The sequence below is a fragment of the Mya arenaria genome, chromosome 11, assembly GCF_026914265.1.
Source record: "Mya arenaria isolate MELC-2E11 chromosome 11, ASM2691426v1".
Taxonomy (NCBI): domain Eukaryota; kingdom Metazoa; phylum Mollusca; class Bivalvia; order Myida; family Myidae; genus Mya; species Mya arenaria.
In genome coordinates this window covers 69016155-69028785 of record NC_069132.1, presented here as the reverse complement: position 1 = coordinate 69028785, position 12631 = coordinate 69016155, and the positions used below count along the sequence as shown (strand labels likewise).

General features: G+C 36.6%; 1 protein-coding gene across 5 annotated transcripts in view; it reads left to right on the top strand.

Moving 5' to 3' along the window:
• The first annotated feature begins 11296 nt into the window (after positions 1 to 11296).
• The window catches only part of LOC128207911 (uncharacterized), a 43195-nt gene continuing 41860 nt past the window's right edge, over positions 11297 to 12631 (top strand). For 2 of the 5 annotated variants that reach the window (XM_052911099.1, XM_052911095.1), the window contains exon 1: positions 12416 to 12537. The gene's annotated coding sequence lies outside the window, so the exon portion shown is untranslated. Of the gene's footprint in view, positions 11643 to 12142; positions 12201 to 12415; positions 12604 to 12631 lie in introns of those variants that run through there. The other 3 variants (XM_052911096.1, XM_052911098.1, XM_052911097.1) reach the window with 3 other exon arrangements.

Sequence of the window (12631 nt, the reverse complement as noted above, 5' to 3'; positions counted from 1 at the left end):
GCGGAAGTTCTTTTCTCATATTCCAATGGGCCCCTTTTAGAAATTCCAGCATGATTTTTGATGACAAGTAGGTAAAACTAGCTCGTTCCTTTTAATGTGCTGGGAGAGTTGTTTTTTAATGGAACACGTTATTTTAAAAAAATACATAGTGAAATATAGTTTTTGAAATTTAGCAAACTGTTTGTCCAGCGAAATATTAATGCAACGTACATTAACTGTTTGGCAACAACTCACTCCCAGTCCCACCAGGGTCGATTATTTGTAATTGCACTGCAATTTCTTGTCTTTATGTAATGTACGCGCATCATATAATAAGAAACTCTATTATTAAGTCCAAGTCCATCACTCAAACTTAAACAAAATATTTTATCTGAAGTAGCATTATCAATCTTAATTATATAGAGGGCATCCTGATTAACATACTGTATTAAGCATTTAGTTACAACATATAAAGTATATGCTTACCAGGTGGTATGAAGAGATTTATCATTGAAATATTTTTTTTAATAAATTAATTATTTCAAAGGGCTGGGACACAAATTAAAACACGTCTTTTCCGGTAAGTCGTAACGTCCTTATAAAATTTAGATTACTTTGTTGTCTTTTTCGGTAACGCTAGGTATAAATTTTTATACTGACAAACAAGTCGTTCATCAATCACTAAATATTTGTTCCATATCGCTTCTGAATGTCCTAATCACGTGGAGGCGCGTCCGTTGCCAACATTTGGGTCAACTCAGACCCTTGACGTCATTTAGGTGCTATCATGGGACTGTACACTCGAGTGGTGTAGGTGAGTGACACTCAAGTAATACATCTGTATTCATTGTTCTTAGTCACCACTCACACGCACACTCCTAAGCCATTCACTCAAGGGATTTAAAAAGTGACCACTTGAGTGAGTTTGCTGAAAGACCCTCATTAACATATGTGTATTCTCAGGCACCATTCACACTCGTGGGTGAACACGCCAATAACATTCAATGAACTATTATCTGACCACATGAGTTGGAAAATCTGAGTGACCCTCAATATATATATGTATTTATTATCGGAATTGATAAATAAATGTAAAATTCGGTTGTGAGGTAGATTTTGTAGGGTACTGTAGTTTATATAAGTTTTACATTTTCCTCGAGGAAATTACAAGTATCGGGTTATGTACTGATTTGGGAAATCATTCGATAAGCAAGTGGGGTACGGAGAGGATCGTGTCATTGTACACTAGTAGCGTGTTTTATTGATTACAAAAAATGATATACAAATAGATGATTGTTTCTGTGTTATTAACGCATATTTATTTTTCAGTTTGGTATTGTTTGTGTTACCAACGTACGAATGGGAGTTTATTCGTGTAGAGGGCTGTGAGTGGCATTGATTCCGGACATTACTACAATGCAGAAGCATTCATCACTGTGTATAGGAACATTGAGCCATTCACCATGTTATGGCTATTCAGAGAATCAGTGCCTGTGTGAATGTTATTGAATTGTCAGAATATACAAAATAAAATACCCCGCTTGTTGGCACACCTATATTGTGTTCCTTTGTTTGTCTTTACTTAAGGTTAAGATAATAAATATTTTATGTTTGGCATAAAATGAAATGAAATCGAAAACATAACTATCCGTATGTTCATTCCCCACTCAAGCTAAATGAGATAATCTCTTGCAATCACATGTCGGTTGTTTTGAACATGAGTCGAATGTACATTTCCTTCCAAATAAACAAGTGTCGACACAACTATAATTTTGTACTGAATTTTGTGCACTCAACCCTTAATATAAATTTAGATATTTGAATGTTGACAATTGTGTTGCAATGTAATACGAAATATAAAATGAGTTAAGTTCAACAGTTCTAATCCGAAGACGGTATACATTTCCGAGCTTTCTTGTATTATATTTGAATGTCCAGAGCTCCCCGTCCATGTACTTGTCCGATTACGTCCTTATCGTTTAAGAAGTCTTCGTGCAAACAAGTGACGTTGCCCCCTCTCCCGAGGTCCTCTGATACTACCGCCATCTGATCAAGTTCGGCCGCCCGGCGAAGTAAGACGGTTGATTATGCCACCCTGTTGACAGAGAATACGAAATGTATGTTGAAATGAAACTGAATGATTTAACAAATAATACACGTCAAGTGTGCATACAGATTCCAAGAATATCAACTGATATGGTTACATCAGTGCTCAAAACATGTAAACATGTTTTATAAAAAAAACTACATCCACGGCGGGAATCCCTTAAGTAAATGCATAACGAAATTGCTGATTCATATGATACAAATCTCAAATTCGCCAGACATGAAGAAGGGAGTGATTACAGTTCTGTTCAAGGGAGGCAACAAAATAAGATCTGACCCGTCAAGCTACAGGGCTGTCTTCCTTCGTTCTACTACATGTATGCTAAAACTTTAAAGGCTTCTTGAAAAAGACGGATAATATACAGTTAAATCCCTCTCAAGATGGCTTTCAAAATAGTATATTGTACAATGACGTCATTTATGTTACTGAATGCATATACTACGCTTCGAAATAGGTTTTTAATGTGACAAACTGTGGATTTATCCAAGAAATATATAGTATTCTAGGCAAATACGACCTCACATCATCCAACATAATTTTCTAATTTTTCCATGTTTCCAAACAAAATTGTTTGGAAAAGGATTTGCAAATCAGCCATTGATAAACATGTTACAATAGCGTGGAAAATAAGAATAAGCGATCACGAAAACCTTAAGACTATTCTCTCTTTTCACTCAAATAATGAATTTTGTCTGATATGGCGATTTCTTAAAAGCTTCTCAGTTTAGAAAAAGCAATACTTCTCAATGTTCGACTTATTATGCAAATCATTTGCAAGGAAATACAACATAACATGATATTATTGTGGTACAGTAACAAATGAAATTCTTCTGCATAAGGTGTTCTTTTGTCCATATTTTGAAAATGAACGATGCCGACTGTGGTCGAATTTTATAAACCTCATAAGTGAAGAACACTTTAGACGCTTGATTTCATTAAATCTGAACCATCAACTTATTGAAATATATAGAGGATTTACCGTTCTCGACATCACTGATGATTGTGGAATCCACTGCTTTATAGTTGTGTCAAATTTTGCAACAAACATAAATTGACTATATTTGCCATTGTAACCACAACCCAATGATAAACTAACTTGAATACAAACAGCGTCTGTTCCTGATGGAATGTTAGATTCAATGTATTAGTTGTGAATATTGTAAATACCCTCATGCTTAATAATTATATGTTCCAATAATGTTGGTTGGTTTGTTTGTTATTATTTTTACTATGTCTAAACATGTATATAGTATTGTATATATTTGTTTGTTTATAGTTTGATGGTGTTTCAATGTTCTGTTACTATTGTAATGTAACCTTCCGCTGTAGGCGGAAGTACGTTCGTAGTACGTTGATGGTGTTGCGCTCTACTGGTGCTGTTTAAATCTAAGAGTCTCATGTGTACTAAACAGTTTCTCCATATTGGGATACTGCTCTAAGTGTTTCTTGTAAAAGGTCTGACATAGAATCATAGGATTGCAAAGTAGCAGGCAGTTTCTGTATGATGCCTTCAGTACCAGCCATTCGTATAGTCTCTTCCTCTCGCAGCCAAAGTTGTTCAGCAAGCTAAGACACCTAAACATCGCCAAAGAAAGTTGGCATGACACTTGGAACACTGCTAACATCTAGGGCGGAGACTGCACTCACCAGGAACATGTGAGCCTGACAAGTCTGCAACATTTTTCTCAAACACTCTAGTCAAATGAGACAAGTAGTCGCAGTCATCACACAATAGGTGTATAAAAAAGATCTTCTGGGCGCCCTCATTATTTTCAGGAGTTTCTAGTACTCTGTTTCGGTTCGCCTATGTGTGTTCAGTTGTAGCTGAGTGGCTTTTGATGGAGTCCAAGCCGATGGATGTACAGCGAGTCTTCACCCATACTTGACTCAGTGGACACCACTTACAGCATGTTTAACAGTACATCGCCTCCAATCTGTGTACACCAGGACTTCTTTCCTCCCTGCAAAGGAGCCAAGGTCGCCCACTGAGCTACTCTTTCCTGAACGTTGTAGCATGTCCGCTGTTGTTCCGTCGTCTGTCGAGCTGCAGGCGAGGGTTCCATTATTTCAAGTGGTAGCATCTGTGGTGCTTGTCTTCTTGTACGCTAGTTACTCATCCTGATAGTAATCATAACACGCAATGCTTAACTGAGCACCTACACAGTGTGTCAACCACATTGTTAATATTAATGCCAGTCCAGTAATAAGAATTTGTACTTGTCTAAAATAGTAGACGCTCACAGCGGCATTCTTCTTATCCAATGGGGGATATTGAAATTGTATTCAGATAAGTAGTTGATGCTTAAAACAGATTACTAATATAAAAGTTATATTTATACTTTATCATGTAATTGGAAGAATATTTTGAATAAAATTGGCATTGAATTTTACTAAAAACATGTTTTACCGCTTCAATTAAATTCGGTTAAAAAAACTTTAAATGAAACAGTTTCGTGTACATACCAGTATAATTTGACAAAGTAATAAGAAACAAACACCTTAAACTCATAATTGTTTATTGAATATTTACTTTTTTGTAGAAGGAACTAGCTGATATGAAATAACACTTACGGGTAATTTAGATCGTTCTATAACCTTTCATAGACATAATATGCTTTAATACCGAATCCCAATCAAAACATCTGGCCGAAAAGTGTGTCAGAGTGCGTCCTTCATGAGAAGGATTTGCCGTATTAATAAGGACTCATAAAAGAATCCGTCAAGGTACAAGTATTTGCCCTAGGATTAATCATTTCTATGCACTATCTTAATCCAAAACGTATTGATTTTGTATTCTGTATTTCCTAAAAATGATATTGCAGTCATATGGAAGTAAAATAGAAAAAAAACTGTCATCAACAATTTGATTGGTGTGGAGGAACAGCTCATCAATTTTCTAGTGTGTCTTCTTACATTCTGAAGGCAGAAGCATACATGTACAACTTTACATTTAAAAGTATTTACAATTGATAAGAATTGTTGAGAATTTATATTTAAACATATAATTTTCAAATAATCAACAAGGTGTGTTTTGAAACGCGGGTCCAGATGGTACGAAAAGGATGGGTACGAAGACAAATGTAAATAACGCACTATTCAACCTCTTGCATGTCGACCACGATGGTTCGTGCAAAATCATTAACGTCCAAAAATGTTTCTATTAAGTCTCTACGTCATGTCAGTTGTTGATTTTCACGTAAACAGATATACTACGGTAAAAATCCATTTTCGGACAACCTGCTCTCTCATTTTTAAGTAAGTATGATCCATTCTGACGCGTTAAATTCGCAAATGGGTTAAAGTGTAGGAAACGATTAGATGCGACAACGTAATTGCAAAATACGTGATATGCATATCTAATTAACTTTGTAACATTACAATTTGTTTTGTATGTTAGCTGGTTTAGGTAAACAACTAACTCCAGTTAGAAGACAACATTTTATTAGTTCTTAACAGCATGGATGCTACAAGCAGAGTGAATACATGTATGAATGGTCAAGTGTATTCTGAGCAGAGAGACTGCTATTGGCTAGTGGGCGATACACCTTTACTACAGTGGGTTGGGCTTATCAGTAATTGGCAGCTAGTCCAATTATGTAACATCTCTCTTTCTTTGAAGTAGGGTTCTCACAGTCAGAACTGGAGTTCACAGCTTGTAGTAATTTGCTAAGTTCCTATGTCAATAAATGCACAGCTTGACTTATCCATTTTATGACTGCATAGTTTATATTACATGTCTTGTGGTTTTCTGCTAATGTAAGAACACTCTCTATTATATCTAAAATCTAACAAGAATTAAACATATAAACATGAAAAAGTAGTTCCTGAAAACATTATTTACATAGTCAATACAGCATGTATTTACAATGAAAGTTTCTGAGGCATTTTGACATTCCGACCCGATCTCGTTGTATAATAAACCCTATCATCAGATGTCTGACAATGGCTATCTGAAATGGTCTGTGCTTGTGAGTTGACAGGTATTTCAACTGAAGGGGAATTAAATGTTTCCTCTGATACTTGTGGCTGTACTGTATTACCTAGAGAAGATGACTTTTCTGTAGCAGGACAAGGTATTGGGCTAGGATTTAGATCAGAGGTGGATGGATTTGACTGATAAGATTGACCATTGGTGGGAAAAGGTTTCTCATTAGTTTTTAAAAGATGTTGCCTGTTTCTTCTGTATAATCCTTCGTTCTCTGTTTTGACAACATATGACCTATTGTTAACCCTTTTTTCTACTACAGCAGGTAACCAACGTTTTCCTTGCCTTACCCTTACACTTTCACCTATTTCAAGAGATCTGAGTGGCTTAGCAGACTGGTCATGATAAAGCTTTGACTTTTGTTTGGAAATATGCATTTTGTCTTTAACAGTCTGCATATCATGTACTCGTGGCTTAAGCTGTTTGTCTACTAATGGCAGTGTTGACCTTAACTGTCTGCTCATTAAGAGCTGTGCAGGGGATTGACCACATTGTAATGGGGCATTGCGATACTCTAACAGTGCTAGGTATGGGTCATTTCCTGCCTGTTTTGTTTTTGTGAACAGAGACTTAATTGTCTTGACGGTAATTTCAGCAAGTCCATTACCCGAGGAGTGACCTGGGGAAGATGTTATGTGTTTGAAATCGTACTGTTCTGCAAATTTGTTGAACTCTAAAGAGTCATAGCATGGTCCATTATCAGATCGTAAAACTTCTGGGATGCCGTGACGGCTGAAGTAACCTTTCAATTTATCAATCACTGTGACTGACCTTGAGTTTGGGAGCATGCTAACCTCAAAATATCTGCTGTATGCATCTACCAGCAAGACACAATCAGAATTGTTCCAGTGGAACAGATCTGTGGCACAGATTTGCCATGGTCTATCGGGCACTTTGCTAGGTTGCAGGGGTTCCTTTTGATTTGAACACCTGTGTTCTAGGCAAATTGGGCAATTTAGCACTAGTGATTTTATCTCTGAAGACATATTTGGCCAAAACAGAACCTCGCGTGCGCGTTGTGTGCATTTCTCTACACCAAAGTGACCTTCATGAATCTTTTCCAACATTAAGGGTCTGATTTCCTTGGGAATAAGGATTTTGTTTCCTTTCAGTATAATGCCATCAGCTACTGACAATTCATCCCTAAAGTTCCAAAATTCAAGAAGCGTGCTGGGGCATTGTGGTCTGTCATTTGACCATCCTTCAAGAATAACCTTTGCAAGTAATTGCATTTGAGAATCTGACTCTGTGGCAGTCCTTATCAGCTCCATTTTCTGATCACTTACAGGTAAATTTGACATGACAGCGTGTACATGCACGTCTAAACCTTCTGCAATTTCTGGGTATGTGTCAGGTAAATATTTGCGAGACAGCGTGTCTGCTAGAGGAATTTGTTTACCTGGGACAAATATCAATTCTACATCGTATTTCTGCAACTGTAACAGCAAACATTGCAAACGTGGGGGTGCACAATGCAAGCCTTTTTTCCAAATTGCCAACAGTGGTTTATGATCGCTCTGACATTTGATTCGTTTACCATATACGTACTGGTGAAACCTTTTGCAACCAAAGAAAATGGCATATAGCTCTTTCGTTATCTGAGCATAGTTAACCTCTGTTTTAGTGAGAGATTTCGAAGCAAAACTGACTGGTTTCTCATCTTGCATGAGAACTGCAGCAAGGCCATATTTGGAAGCATCAACCTGTAGAGTTATTTCCTTTTTGGGGTCAAAGTAAGCTAATACAGGACCTGGACTCTGAGTTATGACATTTTTGACTTTCTGAAATGCTTCCTGTTGGGGCATATCCCATACAAATTCCACATCCTTAGAAAGTAGTTGCCTTAAGGGCAGTGTGATTTCAGAAAGTTTGGGTGCAAACCTTTGAAGGTATGTGACCATTCCCAAAACAGTTTGTAGTTCTGATTTTGAATTTGGTGGTGGCATGTCCTGTATGGCCTTGACTTTTGCAGGATCCATTTTTAGTCCCTCAGAGCTGAGAATGTGACCAAAGAAGGGGATTTCGCTCTTGCCTATATCGGTCTTATCTGCATTAAGTTTTATACCCATTTCAAGTACAAGATTTATCAGATTCATTCTCAAACATGTCTGTAAGCCTAATATGGGGCTTGAACCTGATTTAACTATGTAAAACTCTTCATTGTAAGTTTGACCATTGTACTTACAAGGTATGGTTATGTAACCTTCCACGCATAGTGGTTTGCCATCATAAGCAGTGAGGCGTTTCTGAGCTTGTCGTAATGGACCCTTTAAGCTTAGTTTCAAGTACAGTGACTTTGGGAGGACATTAACTTGCGCACCTGTGTCAATTTTCATGTCTATTATGGATGTGCCTACTTTTACTTTGGCAAATGCTTGGTTTGACAATGAGTCATGTTCAATGCTATTTACAAAGAAATCATTCTGAGAGTAACAATCGAGATCAGATCTTATATCAAAATTGTTTACCTCATTGACCTTCTTGCTGTCATTGTCCTTCTTGCGACACATTTTTGCGAAGTGGTTCAGTCTATTGCAGTAAAGACACACTTTTCCCTTGGCAGGGCAGTAGTCTTTCCTTTGGTGTTTGTTACCACAATTGTCACATATTTGAATGTTAGTCCTTGCACTTTGTCCATATTTGGAACTCCGGGCTTCACTATGTCCATATTTGGAGTTCTGGGCTTCAGGCTGTCTGTGGAACGTCTCCCTCTGTGGCGGCTTGGTCCTGCCTGGTTTCCGACTCCCGACTGCATTTACAAATTGTCCATTTGCAGTGATATCCTTCACTTGGGACTGGCTGAGCTCATGGGTGCGATCTAGGTCTATACACTTTGTCAGTGTGAGCTCTGATCCTTCATTGATTAGCTTTTCACGGATTTTGTTTGATTTAATCCCAAACACAATGTGATCTCGGATCATCTCGTCTTGAATCCCGACTGGGTAACCACAGTCCTTTATAAGAATTTTCAGCTGCGTGACGAACGACTCGAATGGTTCTCCATCTTCCTGTGCGCGTGACTTAAACTTGTAACGGCTGAAGATGTGATTTGACTTCGGGGCACAGTAGCTCTCAAATCCGTCATAGTAATTCTTAAGTGTCTTGTTGTCATCGTCACTTAAGTTCCATGTGGAGAAAATTTGTCTTCCTTTTTCTCCAACCCATAGCATTAAGTAATTGCACTGGGCTTCCTCAGACTTTTTGTTTAGAGGTCCTCCAAACATAAAGTTTGCGTGCTCCTTGAACTTTCTAAAAGCACTTGGCAAGTCCTTTGACTCCCAATCCATTCTAGGATTGTTTTGTGAATCCATCTTCTTAAAATGGCATAAAACACAAAGACAATTGTCCACAGAATGTAGTGAACTTCGTTAATCCGAATTATACGTCATTGTCACTTTTCTTCTGACACCATGTTTTGTATGTTAGCTGGTTTAGGTAAACAACTAACTCCAGTTAGAAGACAACATTTTATTAGTTCTTAACAGCATGGATGCTACAAGCAGAGTGAATACATGTATGAATGGTCAAGTGTATTCTGAGCAGAGAGACTGCTATTGGCTAGTGGGCGATACACCTTTACTACAGTGGGTTGGGTTTATCAGTAATTGGCAGCTAGTCCAATTATGTAACACAATTTACCCTCTTAAACTGTCCAAGTGAACCATGCGTGCCAATATGGTAAAGGAAATAAGATCAATTTGCATGAGAATGCAGACTACAATTAGCAAACATTTTCGTTGGCAGAACCCTCGTACCAAATTTGGAGCCGAACTGGGCGCTCCATTTAGCGTAACATCCTGAAGTCCCTGGTCCAAACGAGCATTTTTAATAAAATAAATTTGTATGACTGTGTATGGTATTCCATACCCATATTTTATTTTATTAGTATATATGCTTGGCAACTACAGCATCACCAACAACAACTCTATCAGTTTATAAGATAAATAGAATTGGGCTTGTAGCTGACCAAAAATGGCAACATACGAATACGTACCGTCATAAAATATTTTACGCAAAATTCGCGGCATTTTACAGTGATAAGTTCACTTATGCAGTTTTCCCCCAACACAAGACCACACTCGCGTGCAACGTTACTAGCGTGCCAACGAGAGTGATGATTATTATAATGTTGAAATAACTTGTTTCCCAATCGTGGAAACATAAGTAAAGTTTTAAAAAAATGACTGCAGTACTGTATGTGGGGGCAATAAACATAAAACTCCCAGACTTAGCTTTAGAAAGACAATTAACGTGGGATTTCTGCATGGTAAAACTACTTTGTGGGAACAATCAGGATTCACAAAAAAATCATCAATGCAAACATGCATTCATCTATGTAACATTTAAAGCTCGGGGATGACGGGTCAATGTGCCCTAAATTTGACTTTGTACACATAGGGTGAAATTACTAAACTATCCTGATATTATTGTTTTTCCTGTTTAGGAATTTTAATCTGCCCTAATCTGTTGATTAAATCCATTGAGTATAACGCTTCACGGGATCAAAAGGTTATCATCGCGAGCTTAAAGGCGTGTTCTAAACTAAAAGAACAGCCACAAAATAGTCAATGCATGAACAGAAATACTTATACTTGCCAACTGTGTCTTAAACGGTCAAACTTGTATGTGTTTAAATTTCATACCCTACTGCAAAACATGGCCAGTATTTATATTAAGTCATTTGGACTAAGTCGATTTGCTTAAATTTTCATAGATTCTAATCAAATTAATTTAAATTGATCAAAATAAAGTATACGTTTGTCTTTTTTATTTCAACATGCAAAGTGTTTATTTTGAGTATTTTAGAAATTAGCAAGTATTTATATCATATAACAAGTGTGATACTTAACTTAAGAAAATGTCTTAAGTTAGGAACATACTTAACTTGATATGCTTTTGAAGTGTATTTGAGGGAAGTAAAGTTAGATCATAAACCCGTGACTAATGCATTAGGTTACATTTTGACTTGGTGTCAAAATTTAAAGCCCACAAATACAATATCTATATACATTTAATATTTTACTATGTTCATAACCATTGAACATTGAAACAATATAACCATGAAACAATGCATGTAACAAGATAGCATAATTTGTAAACATTGGATATATGGAAAGTTTTTTGCCCTGTTTTAGAAAGAATGTATATTTGATCGGAACAACATAGTACACTTTTCTTTCTATTTCAAATCACTCTATCGGATCAGTGATAGGGAATGGCGAATGCCTTTAAAAATGTTTTGTAAACACGGAATGCATTAGAATACGGTATCTGACTTGGAGTTAAAGTGTTAAATGGTTTCGTAGACGGACATTCAAGTAATAGGTTACTATTTTCATATCGGTGTGAATGGTTTTATAAAAGGTTCAGGATACTGGTCAATGGATCTTTCCGTTGTTAAAAGTGGACACTGAAATCGATACAACTTACAGAAACTGTGGTAGAACTAACTTACTATTTTCGGAAAAACCTAACAGGAATAAAGATACATGTAACAGTTTATGTGGCACCTTTTCTGTTTGTGGACGTTATTCCAAGTGAATATTTTTGTGGAACGGGTATCTAGTGAAAGTATGTGAATAATAGGCGTCTATAAGACCTTTCCTCGTAAATACGTAATATTTGCACAATTAAAGGATAAGGTTGCAAATTCACAACATACTGTTGAATTACAATTTTATACAAGTATAATAGCATTTGTGTTCGGACAACATAAGAAAATTGAATGTAAATACTATCTTAAGTGGATCTAAAACCACCTTATTTATTATAACGTATCGCCTACCCTGTTAAGCATACATACAGTGAGACCATAACATTAATGTGTTTCCTCTTTAATTACCTAGAGTTTTAATAAGGTACCCATGTTATTGAAATCCCACAGTTCCATCTAAATCAATATCTAAAGGATACGCGGTTAATTAGAGCACATGACGGCTAAATCAATGTAACTACCAATATCACGAAGACTGGTGTTTGTATTACTAAAGTGCATTGATATTTCCAGATATGGGATACATTATGGACATAAAGCGACATTATTATATTTGCCTGTTGAAAGATACATCAAATTTCAGTATGTCATTTGGTTATCAATTTACCAAAACGTTACGGGAGCTATACCATCTGGTATGCGAATTTTCGGTATTAATTGAATAATTCATAGCTTTAATTAAAATCTCCGTTTTTTTTCACAAAGAATGACAAAACCTATTTCATGGAAAATTATGTAAAGCTACAATACTTTTGTACGCAGAGGATAATCATATCTCAGCATCTCTTATTTCAATACATTTGAATAATTTTATCGTTTATTCCGCGTGAAGTGAACTAAGATCGACGGTGAGGATTATGCCATTAGTTTTTGTTGCAACCGTGATAACATGCACCTTATTTGCATGGTCTGAGCCTAAGGAGTTATTTAAAAAGTGAAACTGACATTCATGCATGTACACTTTTCTAACAAGTAAGTGGATTCATTGGCTCAGATAATGAATGTCGCGGCAGTTTAACCCGAATACTGAAAGTACATGTATGTATAATACAAGTAAATATTCACC